Below are 13,601 nucleotides of genomic sequence, written 5' to 3' on the forward strand. Positions count from 1 at the left end.
GGAAGCGCCCTCATTCTAAAAAGGGGGGGCTCAGGTGGGCAAGCGCCTCCTTTCATAAAAGGGGGTGCTTGCGTGTAAAGCGCCCCTATTTTTATATAGGAGCGCTTCCACACTGCGAAGCGCCTCTAATAATTAATATATGGAGAAAATATTTTCCCCATGCAATCCATATATATTTTTTATTTTATATACAATACGCAATACAATATTGTATTGCGTATTTTCTCCATAAATATTGGATTAATCCATAAATATTTTCTCCATTCATCAATCTCATACAATCTTATACATATCTCACAATACATATCTAATCCATATATACAATCTCATATCTCATAAGACATCTAACTCCAAAATGATGGTATCATAAACGCAAAGTGTACCACATCTTAAAGAGTGAACAAAAATTGTACCATACATATGAAATAAAATATCCAAAACAATATCATAAACACAAAGTGTACCACCTCTTAAAAGAGTTTACAAAAATTGTATATTGCATATGAAATAAAATATATCAACGGGTTCACTTAGCATTTGGTGTCAAATACATACCCGACCGAACATGTCAAGTATATGTACGTCACTTAACGATTACCTGCAAATGATAAAACCATAAGAAAATATTAAATTACAAACCTATATCTAACTATTTTGAAAGTGCAAACCTATATATAACTAGATTATATTACAAGTGACTAAGATATGAAGATCTACACATACTTTGTGATGATCCACGATGGTCACCTTCTACATCAGCTGCATGCTCATCTTCATTTGTTAATCCATTCTCACCTATATATAAATAGATGCAAATGTATATTATGCAATCATATATATGTTCTTAAGTCAACGGTAATGAATTGTGTTTGAGTAGCTAGTTCCCCTGTAAAAGGATAAAAGACAAAAGGAAGAACAACATAAAATAATTTTATTGTATTTAAGTTATATAAGCCAACATTAAAGGATAAAAGATAAGCCAACATTAGAATTTCAAATTTTATGTTGTTCTTCCTTTATCTTTTATCCTTTTTTGTGTTTAAGTTATTTTTATATAACTTAATGTTTGAGCAGCTAGTTCCCCTATATGACTAAAAATAATTTTGGTGCACCTACTATCTAGGCGCCCTTAAATAGCTGGCAAGCGCCCATAATTAAGGGTGCCTGGCTGTTAAGTGCGCCCCTAAAGGCGCCCTTAATTAAGGGTGCCTGGATGGTAAGTGCGCCCCTAATTAAGGGCGCTTGCCAGGCAGGTGCCCTTAATTAGGGGCGCTTAAGGAAACCTGGATAGTAGGCGTTCTGAATTAAGGGCGCTTGCTAGCCAGGTGCCCTTAATTAGGGGCGCTTAAGGGCGCCTGGATAGGAGGCGTCCCGAATTCAGGGCGCTAGCCAACTAGACGCACTTAATTAAGGGCGCCTAGCTGGTAGGCGCTCCTAATTAGGGGCGCCTAGATATTAGGCGTCCCGAATTAAGGGCGCCTAGATATTAGGCGTCCCGAATTAAGGGCGCCTAGCTGCCAGGTGCCCCTAAGTAAGGGTGGATGGTAAGCATCCCGAATTAAGGGCGCTTGCCAACCAGACGCACTTAATTAACTAAATTGGGGCATGCCCTATTGGAATGTCCCGAATTAAGGGGACTTTTTTTGCGCAGGCGTTGCTAATTTTATTTTGTGTCGTTTACACAATAAAATGTCCCTATAAGGGGATGTTTTATTAAAGCGCCTTTATTCCAAGCATTAGTAAACCTTTTTTTTTTTTTAATTTTTTTATCTTTAATGCATTAGAGATATCCAATTGATGAATGGACCAATCAAATTGGACAGCTAAACTGAGAACAACTCGAATAGTAGATGGCTTGATCACAGGGCTAAACGTTTTAGTATAATCGATGCCACATTGCTACTCAAAACCTCGTGCCACAAGGCGAGCTTTAAATCTGTCCACTGAGCCATCAAACTTTTGTTTGATCTTATATACCCATTTATTGCGGATAATATTTTTATCAATAGGTCTAGGACACAGTTCAAATGCCATTAGATATAAGAGCTTGAAATTCCTGCAACATAGCATCTTTCCATCTTGAATCAAGGAAAGCCTTGGTGAAGCGACTGGGTTCCTTTTTGGATAACACTGTATGAAACATTTTGAGAGGATGTCTGGAGTGATAAAGTTGAAACTCAGAAAAGCATTTGGGTTTAAGTGACCCCGTCTTAGAGCGAGTGGTCATCGGGTGTGTGATGGTAGGAACAGTAGGAGATGAATTGGTCAATGGAGTGGAAGTCATAGATGAGGGCATGGCAGTAGGAATGATAATAGTGTTGGTGGGTGGGGTAGGTGAGGTTATGGTAGGAGGAAGGATAATATTGTTGGTGGGTGGCGTAGGTGAGGTCATGGCAGTGGAAGTGATATTTTTGGTGGGTGGGGTAGGAGAAGGATGTATGGTGGAAGATGTACTTGGTGAGGGAGTGATAGGTGGGCTTATAATAGGAATATCATTATGTGTAGTATTTAGAATCACAAAAAGAAAAAACTGAAGGGACAAGAGTACTTACTGGAAGTGGAAAAGGAGGATCATTATGTGCAGTGATCTTGGAGGGCATCCATAAGGCATCATTTTCTTGGGCTGGAAAAGAACTCTCATCAAAAACCACATGGCGAGAAAGGTACACTTTGGTAGTATTAGGATCTAAACACTTGTAACCTGCGTGATTATAACCAAGAAAAATACAAGGTTTAGACCTATATTCTAACTTGTGTAATCCATATGGATGAAGGAGAGGATAGCATTTGCAGCCAAACACTCGAAGAGCTTGATAATCAGGTCCTTTCTTATACAACTTGGAAAAAGGAGACTTGGACTGAAGAATGGGTGTTGGAAGGCGATTAATAATAAAAATTGCCGTGAGAAATGCATCAACCCAATACTTATTGGACAATTTTGAATGAGCAAGGAGTGTCAATCTTGTCTCAAGAACGTGCCTTAATTTTCTTTCGGCAAGACCATGAAAAATACAAGGTTTAGACCTATATTCTAACTTGTGTAATCCATAAGGATGAAGGAGAGGATAGCATTTGCAGCCAAACACTCGAAGAGCTTGATAATCAGGTCCTTTCTTATACAACTTGGAAAAAGGAGACTTGGACTAAAGAATGGGTGTTGGTAGGCGATTAATAATAAAAATTGCCGTGAGAAATGCATCAACCCAATACTTATTGGACAATTTTGAATGAGCAAGGAGTGTCAATCCTGTCTCAAGAACGTGCCTTAATTTTCTTTCGGCAAGACCATTTTGTTGAGACATATGAGGACAAGATTTTCTATGAATAATCCTAGATTTAGTCAAAAAGGATTGGAAGTGAAGAGAATTGTACTCTCCTCCTCCATCGGATTGAAGTTGTTTGATAGTGACTGAGAATTGATTCTCAGCCATAAGTTTAAATTTAATGAATGTATCAGACACTTCAGATTTAGCGTACAAAGGATAAATCCATGAAAATCTAGAATAATCATCTATAAAGATGACATAATATAAATACCCAGTCACAGATGGAACTAGGGAAGTCCAAACATCCGTATATATAAGTTGCAAAGGTTGAGTTGAAACTTGATTAGAAGGTGAAAAAGATTGTCGTTTACCTTTGCCCAATTGACAAGACGAACAAACTATATTTTTATTAAAATCTTTAAGAGACAAAGGAAGTTCAAATTTCCTAACAACACTAGAAACTACATCAAATGAAGAACATTTGATGTAAAAGATTGATGACTTCTGAGAGAGGTCATGTGAAGCCAAAGAGGGTAGAGTCCATTTTCACTTTTGCCTGCCAGGAGCACTACATGAGTCTAATAATCCTTCACAAATAAATGATGGGCTGTTAGAATAAAATAGCAATCGTTATCGAGACAAAAATGTTGAATAGATAATAAGTTTGCCATAGAATTGGGATAATGAAGAACATTTTTAAGAGTAAATTTATTATTAGATGAAGAAAAGAGAGTGGAAGAACTAGTGTTTTCAATAGAGAGCCCAGCACCATTCCTCATTGCTACAGTTTCATCATTTCGAAAAGGCTGCTGGATTTGCAGATTCTCAAGCTCATTTGTTATATGGGCATTGGCACCACTATCAGCCAACCACGGTTGATGATCATCAAAATTTGTATTAGTCTGTGCAACCATCGTTGCAAGTTGAGGAGGGGGATGTCTGCCTTGATAAGAGAAATCCATTCGATGAAAATAATCAAGTGCCTGGTGGCTAGTCTTTCCACAAATCTGGCATGGAGGTCTGTCATTGTTGTTGAAGTTAGATGAACCAATGTTGTTCTGTCCATTATGGCCAGGTTGGAATGAAGGTGCTGTGAGGCATCTTTGACCTTCACCAGAAAAGTTGGAACGTTGTGGTGGGGAATAATTAAAGTATGGCCGTTGTGGTGGGGAATAATTGGAGTATGGCTGAAGAGAGAAATTAGGAGCACCCCTTGATGAAAATCGTGTCTGCTGCATTTGATGTTGTGTTGGTTTGTTGGTCCTTGGTAAAAAAGGACAAGGAGGCCCACCTTGAATTTTGTTGGAGTATAATGCCACCATAACTTGATTAGCCACAACTTGTTGCTGCTGGAGGAGAGTGTCATGACTCAATAGTTCATCATGGAAGTCACTAAGGGAGAGTGATCTATCTCGGGTAACCAAAGAATATGAAGAGATAAAGGCATTGAAGGAAGGATTAAGGCCACCCAATATGAAGAAGATAAGTTCCTCATCATCCAGAGGATTACCAACAACTGCAAGCTCATTAGCCCAGCCCTTTGCAGTTTGCACGAATTCAGCACACGTCTTCGTTCCTTGACGAATAGTTTGAAGTTGTCTCTTCAAATTGAGCACATGAGACTTTGATTGGGAAGAAAATCGGCTTGCCAAGGCTTTCCAGACTCGTTTGGATGTACGAAGTCCATACACAATGGACAAAATAGATTCTGATAAAGTAATAGTAATCCAACTAAGAAGGCATTGATCCTTCTTAGTCCAAATAGAATAATCTAGATTAGATACTTCCTTACCTGCATCATCAGGTAGGAATTTAGGAGGGCATGGCTCAGTACCGTCAACAATACCCATTAATTCATGAGCACACAAAATGGGCTCAAATTGAGTCAACCACCGGATGTAATTGTGATTGTCAAGTTTGAGATAATTTTGAGAGGTAACATTTGGTGGAGAAAAAGTAAAAGATTGATTTAAGCTAGAAGAAGTCATGGAAGATTGAAGAGATAGCATAGGCCTTGTAGGCTCTAATCACTACAAGAATTTAGGTCTTTAGGGGCAACTTCGAGTCGACCCTAAAAGTCCTAAAGTGGACGTTGTTGACAACAGCGTCAACTTTTGGACCCTAAAGGTGCCGACGCTAATTGTCTGACCCTAATGATCAAATGTGTGATTATCAGCATCCACTTAAAGTCAACCCTAATGATCACTTTTAGCATCCACTTTATCGACCCTAAAAGTCGCAATGTTTTGACCCTAAAGGTGATGTAAACGGAAGCCATAGTCGACGCTGATAGTCAACCATTAGTGTCCACTCAAAGTGGACACTGATAGTTAACCATTAGCGTCCACAAAGTGGACCCTAATGGTCCTAAAAAAAAAATAAATAAATAAAAATTAACTATCAACGTCCAAACCAAAGTGGACGCTGATAGTTAACCATTAGCGTCCACAAAGTGGACCCTAATGATCCTAAAAAAATTACAAAAAAAAAAAAAAAAATTAACTATCAACGTCCAAACCAAAGTGGACGCTGATAGTTAACCATTAGGGTCCACTACTGATGGTCCTAAAATTTTTTTAAAAAAAATTAACTATCAGCGTCCAAACCAAAGTGGACGCTAATGTTGTGGACCCTAATGGTCCTAAATTTTTTTTTAAAAAAAATTAACTATCAGCGTCCAAGCCAAAGTGGACGCTGATAGTTAACCGTTAACGTCCACAAAGTGGACCCTAATGGTCCTAAAATTTTTTTAAAAAAAATTAACTATCAGCGTTCAAACCAAAGTGGACGCTGATAGTTAACCATTAGTGTCCACAAAGTGGACCCTAATGATCCTAAAAAATTAAAAAAAAAAAAAAAATCTGCGCTCGATTGCACAATCATGTGCGATCGATCACAGTACCAGTAGGTTTTCGACATTTTGCGCTCGAACGCACATTGGGCATGCATTCGATCGCAGAACCAGTAGGTTTTTTAAGTTTTGCGATCGGTCGCACAGCACGTGCGATCGATCGCAGTACCAGTGGGTTTTCAACATTTTGCTCTGATCCACAAGATGATACATTTCAGAGAGCACATAATCAGACTTTGGGGACAAACATAAAATTCTAATTTTTCTGAGGAAGACACATAATTTTTCAGAGAGCACATAATCAGAATTTTTTCACAGCACATAAAATTCTAATTTTTTCTTAAATGCAGACTCCATGGATTCTAAAACAAGATGACAAACTTACAAATGAAATTATTTGGTAAAACACTAAAACCTATTAAGACGAGAGCATATCACAAGCTAAAACGGATTACAAAGTTCAAATGCAAATCCAATATTAGAGCTAATTAAAAGCAAAGCATTCCAACAAACACTAAATCACTCCAAAAATCACCACAACATAAGCTTGTCATGGTTTCCAGGGGACGGCAATATTGTAGGTGGATAGCTACATCTACATGTTCGACGAAATCAGACTTTGGGGACAAACATAACATAACATAGTTTGTTTTGCCACACAACAAATCACAACTCCTAGTAAAAGAAAAGCACAAAATAGTTGTATCTATGGGGTCGAAAAAGAGACCAAGAGAAAATGGAAAGAGAAAAAAGAAAAGAGTGAAAATTCAGATTCTCCATTATTTTGTTGAGAATGTAAAGGGAAAAAATGGTGATTTTTGAATTTTATATGATCTTATACCTCTTTATCCTATAATTATGAAAATGATATAATATAAAGGCCAAACATATCATGAATAATGGCTTAAAACTACAAAACGACACCTATCATTGGAAACACAAGCCAAAAACCACAAATATTGGCAAAGTTTAAAAGTTAAACACCTTTTGGAGAAGACTACTATACATTAACTCTACTTCACCACATCAGACAACAATCTTCATACTAATCTAAATGCCCACAAGAAACGTAACTCAAAATGACTAACCTCATCAAAATCATCAAAAATATGTGAGAACTGCCCCATTAACCAAACCTACCAAGGGAGAAAACTATTAAAAATATGTTTTACAATCCATGGCCAACAAAATTCCAGAACCCAAAATAAAGTACTTATATGCATCCTCTTCCTTGCCAATTCATCCTCATAAGTAATTTGAGTAATCTACCACAATGAACCAATATATAATATCAAAGACAATGATAATGAAACCCAAAATGATAGAGAAAGAGATACTAAAAATGTGTTTCTTCATGAAACATATTAAAGTGAGAACCTGCTTGGGTGGTTTAACTTTCTTGTACTCTTGTCATCTTGCATACACTTAAAAATAAAATTTAGAAAGATATTATTACTCCATTGCATTGTCTACTCAAAGTTCTTTAACCTTGGTAAACATGTCAAGGGAGATTTACTAACTAAAAAGTTCTTGAACCAAAAATTTTGCGAATATTTTAACATAATATAAACCAAATAAAAAGTACCAACAAATATACATTACCAAACAGATCACGATCAACAAATACTCAAATACACAGTAGCAAATAGAAAGTACCAACAACTATCCAAATACATAGTATCAAAAAATATATCCCAAATAATGGTATCAAAAAGTACATCATAAATAAATGGTTATTCCAAAGCTCCCTCAATTGTTGGCTTGACTTGATTCACCTCCAATCAAGCTCACTCCAGACCTAAGAAGAATAGAATTTCATATAATGATCAATAAGCTTTTTAACGATTACTTAGTATGTGTGTTTTTGTAAAATTAATGCATAGGTAAAGTTTCACTAACCCTCCAATACGTGGCATTAAGAACTCAACAGTGGCTTTCAATTTGTTCGTTTCCTCAACATTGGCTTGCAGATTCTCCCTGTACTAATGAAGTTCGATTCTAGTCTGTTGAAGCTCGCTTTGAGTATCTTCTTGTCTTTTCCTACACTCGTCATGGTTGTCGAAGTGGGGGAACGCTTGAGATGAAGTACTTAAAGGGGTAGGAATAAGACCGCATCCCATTCCACTAACGTGCCCAGATCGTCGGCCCCCTAGCACTTGTGAGACTATTTCTTGCTTTCGGTCCTCCACACTTCCTCCCTCCACATTGTCTTCCTCGAAGGCCTCACTGGTTGTTAATTCTCGCATCTGAAGCTGCACAAGTCATAGTTGGCCTTAGTTTAATATATACTTCATGCAAGTGTACTATTCATGTTCTTCACTAATCAACTTAATGATCGGAGCGTAAACATTTACTTACATATAGACTTTTACATTTGTCGTTCACAAACTCTTTATCCTTTTTTCTTGTATGGGTAGCCTCATATAGTTCAACAGGATTGGGCTTCACTTTTGTTTCTTGTTCCTACACATAATACATATAATCAAAGTTTAAACTAAATAATGTTACTTTCATTAAATTATGCTACGAGATACTTACCTTTTTGTAAATGACGTTGACAAATGAACAAGTCCCAGCTGTGTGCTTTGTTTCCAATTTGCTTCTGTTTTTTATATTTCGTTCAGACTTTTTCTATGAAATTTGGAGAAAAAAAAAAAAACACAATTATTGATAAAATGTCTTCAAGTGCATGCAAATTATATCAATCTGAATTTTCTAATCAGTATAATAATATATATTTACCTTCCATTTACCATCATCAAATGAGTCACATATTAGGTTCCACTGTTCAGGACCATACCCTGCTGGCACGTTTTTCCTCCCAATAGCCTTAGCCTTGACAATCCCCTCATCATTGTCTTTATCAATGCCTTCAAAATATTTCTTGTAGTGGTCCCTATACAAGTTCGAACGAAGCCTAGCATATGCACGACCCAATTTATGTTCAATAGCTTTGATGTGCTCGTATCGTTCCATATTCAGTGCGAAGTTTGACTGATACATAATAGATAAGAAAACAATGGTAAAAAATGTGTCACATTATTTTTTCATACGAAACATATTCTTAAACATTACATTGATATTCATACCTGAACATAAAATAACAACTTGCTCTTTTCCTCAGCTAGGACCTTTTTCCATTCACCGTGATGGAGTTCGCACATGTTACGAATAATCTCCCCAATCTTGCTTACAAACCATGCTGCATTCTCGCCTATAGGTGCCTAGTGTCTATTTAGGATGTTTAGCACTAAGGGACCATTCTTAAGTACGTGGTCACTCAACCTCTTACACTTGGCCTTACCCCTTACACTCCTGACAAACGTGGTAGCTGTTACGCAAAACATGGTAACGTAGTAAGTTATATTTGGAAAAGTATATTGTCAAATGTCTATAACAAACCAAAATAATACAAAAATAACATTTCATAAACATATAATTCATGAACTTACAAGATGCAGTAGGGGCGGCTCCCTGTGAATCCAATCCTGCCACTGAGTGAATAGGATTATTAGACTCGTGCGAAGGATGCCCATCCACTGACTCGAGGAGGAGGGGGGGCGAGGGCGACATTTGCATATCTGTATCACCAAACCCAGAATTGGGAGTCGAACTCTCATGCTCGTTAATAAGGCCCCGACCTTGACCTTGGCCTCGGCCTCGTGCTACTGGAAGCGTCCTGTTGTTGTCATTGTTATGATCAATCTGTTAACAACTCAAAAACCAAAAAATTTTATTAGTCAAATTATAACCATATAGCATGTTCAATATTTTTGACAAACATACAATAATCATGCTAGTAAAAAAAAAAAAAAACACCACAATATATATATATATATATATATATAGAGAGAGAGAGAGAGAGAGAGAGAGAGAGAGAGCATCAACTTCATTAAATATGCTAATACACTTTGTACTTACACCAAATGTGAGCTTATATTCAACACATTTCATAATCAGATTCATATTCAGAATCTGTATCATTGTTACTTGAAGATGATTGTTCGTGTTCAGAGTCTATATCGTTGTCACTACATAACTCCTCTTCCTCATCAAAGTTTGTATCATGGTCCTCGTTCGGCAAGCTATTGTTGGCAAACATGCTTGCATCAAGTTGAATATGTAATTCATCAATTGCTATTGTCGCATCATCTCTACGTAATTGAGTGGAGGCATCAACATTTGCTTCATCAACAAAGACCATATTACCCCCAACACATTCACCTTAGTGGTATACGTCATCACTGAGTCTTTGGTCATCTTCTATATTATCTCCCTTTTGTACTGTTGGAATACCATAGATGTCTCAATTGATCCACTTCTGCACCACTTTCCAATTACCACCCAATTTGGGATCATCCAAGTAAAACACTTGCAAAGCTTGATATGCTAAGATGAACGGGTCGGATTCACACCATTTACGAGAAGTATTCACAATCGTGAAGCCTTGGTCCATTCATACTCCTGTTACACTCCCAGTGTCCCACCAATCGCACTCAAAGAAGTACACCAGATTTTGGCCAGGGTAACGTAACTCCAGAATATTTTTTAACTCACCATAATACTCCGTTATTGAGGTTTCGTCCTCACCTGAAATAGAAATACCACTGTTCTGAGTAGTACGAGTTTCTGCACATTCTATCGTGTGGTACCTAACCCCATTCACGATGCAACCTCTATACGATCTAACATGACGATCAGGCCCGCATGCAAGATCATATAATTGTTCTGAGCCATTGTCTGCAGTACGCCCACTATTGTATAAACGTTTATGGAACTAACGTTCAAAGTTAACCTCATGCTTTTTTTCAATGTCACGGCCGCCTTCTCTTTTGATCATATTATAATGTTCACTACATGAAAAATAAACGTATTGGTAAATGATCATCAACGCTAAAATTATAACATGTAGTAACAGGTAAAACACAAAGACCATTACTAAACTTACTCCAAATACGAGGCCGTTTCGTTACAGTTGGTAAGCACATACCATCGTGCCCTACCGAAATCATTAGCATACAGTGTTACTAATTTAGTTGCTCCTAACAGCCGAACTCGTTAGGAGAACACATCCAAGCCCTGGCTCATTTCTACAATATCAACGTCAACATTTCTCCGTTCACGGTTCCATTTTGTCTCAATCCCCCGAAGATACCTGGAACAGAAGGTCAAGCTCTCCTCAACTAGGTAACATTCGGCAATAGACCCCTCTAGACGCGCTTTGTTACGTGTCCACTTCTTATATCTTCCAAGTTCTCTTTCGAATGGATACATCCAACGGTTTTGTACAGGACCCGCAAGCCCGGTCTCCCAAGGTAAATGAAGTGCTAGATGGATCATAACAACAAAAAAAGCTGGCGGAAATATTTTATCCATTTTGCATAAAATTATTACAATGCCGACTTTCATTTGTTTCAGGATATCAGCTTTCAACGTCCATGCACATAGCTGCATAAAAAAGGTACAAAACTCGGTCAATGTTGTTCGTATTTCCGACATAGAGAAATTTTGAATTGCAACAGGAAGCAAGCGCTGTAAGAAGACATGACAATCGTGGCTGTTCATACCTGAAATTTTACCAGGAAGCTTGTCCACACATCGACCAATGTTAGATGCATACCCGTCAGGAAAGTTAACACCTTTCAACCACTCACATAAACTCTTCTTCTCATCTCTTGTCAAGTTGTACTTCGCAAGTGGCATCCTATAAGTTTCACCATTTGGCTGCACATGCAATTCTTTACGTATACCCATCAACTGTAAATCTCTTTGTGCCTTGACTGTGTCCTTGGTCTTCCCATCAATATTCATCAACGTACCTAAGATACTTTCACATATGTTCTTCTCAATATGCATTACATCTAAATTGTGACGTAGTTTCAAGCTTGACCAGTAAGGCAACTCAAAAAAAATACTTCTCTTCTTCCAATTCAACACAACATCTGTGTACTTTCTCTTTATCCCGTTTGTTTTTCCAAATTGTAAACCCTCAGCATCCCTTAGTTGTTTCAACAATTGACTTGCAAACAATTCTTCAGGTTCCAATCTCTGCTCCTTTGTACCATCGAACAAATCTCCTCTTTTGCGCCATGGATGCTCTTGAGGATGCCACCGACAATGACACATGAAGCACACCTTATGCCCATACTTCAAGTACCAGAACGATGTATCCTTATTACATACTGGACATGCAACATTTCCATTTGTAGACCACCCAGATAATTTTTCATATGTGGGAAAATCATTTATAGTCCATAGTAATGTCGCATGCAATTGAAAAGTCTCTTTCTTTGATGCATCATACACGCGTATGCCTTCATTCCATAAATCTTTCAAGTCATCAACCAATGGCTGCTAATATACATCAATATTCTTTTCGAGATCTGAAGGCCTAGGGATAATAAGGGACAACATCAAATTTGGACTCTTCATACACATCCACGGAGGGAGATTGTACACCGTTAACATTACTGCCCATATGCTATATGTTGTACTCATATTACCATATGGGTTGAAACCATCACTTGCTAAACCAAGCTGCACATTGCGAGGATCACTTGCAAACCACTCATGTCTTTTATCAAACTCTTTCCATACAATACAATCGGCGGGGTGTCTGAGAGTATTGCCATCATCTTCTCGACCTTCTTTGTGCCACCGCATTTCCTTGGCCATTTTTTTTGTCATAAACAACCGTTGTAACCTTGATTTTATTGGAAAATACCGTAAGACCTTTTGAGGAATATTACTTTTTCTGCCTTTGCCATCAATCCATCTTGAATTGTTGCACTTTGGGCATACCACTTTGTCTGCATGTTCTTTCCAAAAAAGCACACAACCATTCTTGCATGCGTGTATCTTATCGTAACCGAATCCCACGTGTCGCCTAAACTGTATTGCTTCTCTATACGAGCGTGGCAATGTCTCTCCATCTGGGAGGACCTTCTTTATCAAGTCAATCATCATATCAAACGCCTTGTTACTCATGTTGCAGAATGCCTTTATATGAAGCATCTTCAGTACAAAAGCAATTTGTGTAAATTTCTTGCAACCTGGATAAAGTTCTCGATAACCATCTTCCCAAAATCGGTAGAAAGAGCTTGTTTGTTCGTGATTATCAGTTGTGGGGCCCTGTGAAGTAGGGGATTCTCTGATGTTAGCATCAACAAATGTCCCCATACATACATCGTCTAACAATTCTTCAACTACATCAACCTCCTCCATCATTTCACTTGTATGTATGTGCATGTTTGTAGAAGTGTTTACCCTAAAATGATCTTCCCCGTGAAATATCCATCGAGTGTATGTCGGAGTAAATCCATTCATATACAAGTGACCCTTCACCTCGCTAATATGACAATAATATCGATTTGCACAATCACGACATGAACACTTTGTCATATCACGTGAATCAACTGATTTAACTGCCATTCCCATGAATTCTTCCGCACCTTTTTGAAATCGCTCTGAACATCGAGTACTTT

At 37.8% G+C, this 13,601-nt stretch overlaps 1 pseudogene; it reads right to left on the minus strand.

The window, feature by feature from the left end:
• Window positions 1-11,175: 11,175 nt before the first annotated feature.
• On the minus strand, window positions 11,176-13,341 carry LOC148584117 (uncharacterized; annotated as a pseudogene).
• Between the last annotated feature and the right edge of the window lie 260 nt (window positions 13,342-13,601).

The sequence above is a fragment of the Corylus avellana genome, chromosome 8 (assembly GCF_965113065.1).
Source record: "Corylus avellana chromosome 8, dhCorAvel1.hap1.2, whole genome shotgun sequence".
Classification (NCBI taxonomy): domain Eukaryota; kingdom Viridiplantae; phylum Streptophyta; class Magnoliopsida; order Fagales; family Betulaceae; genus Corylus; species Corylus avellana.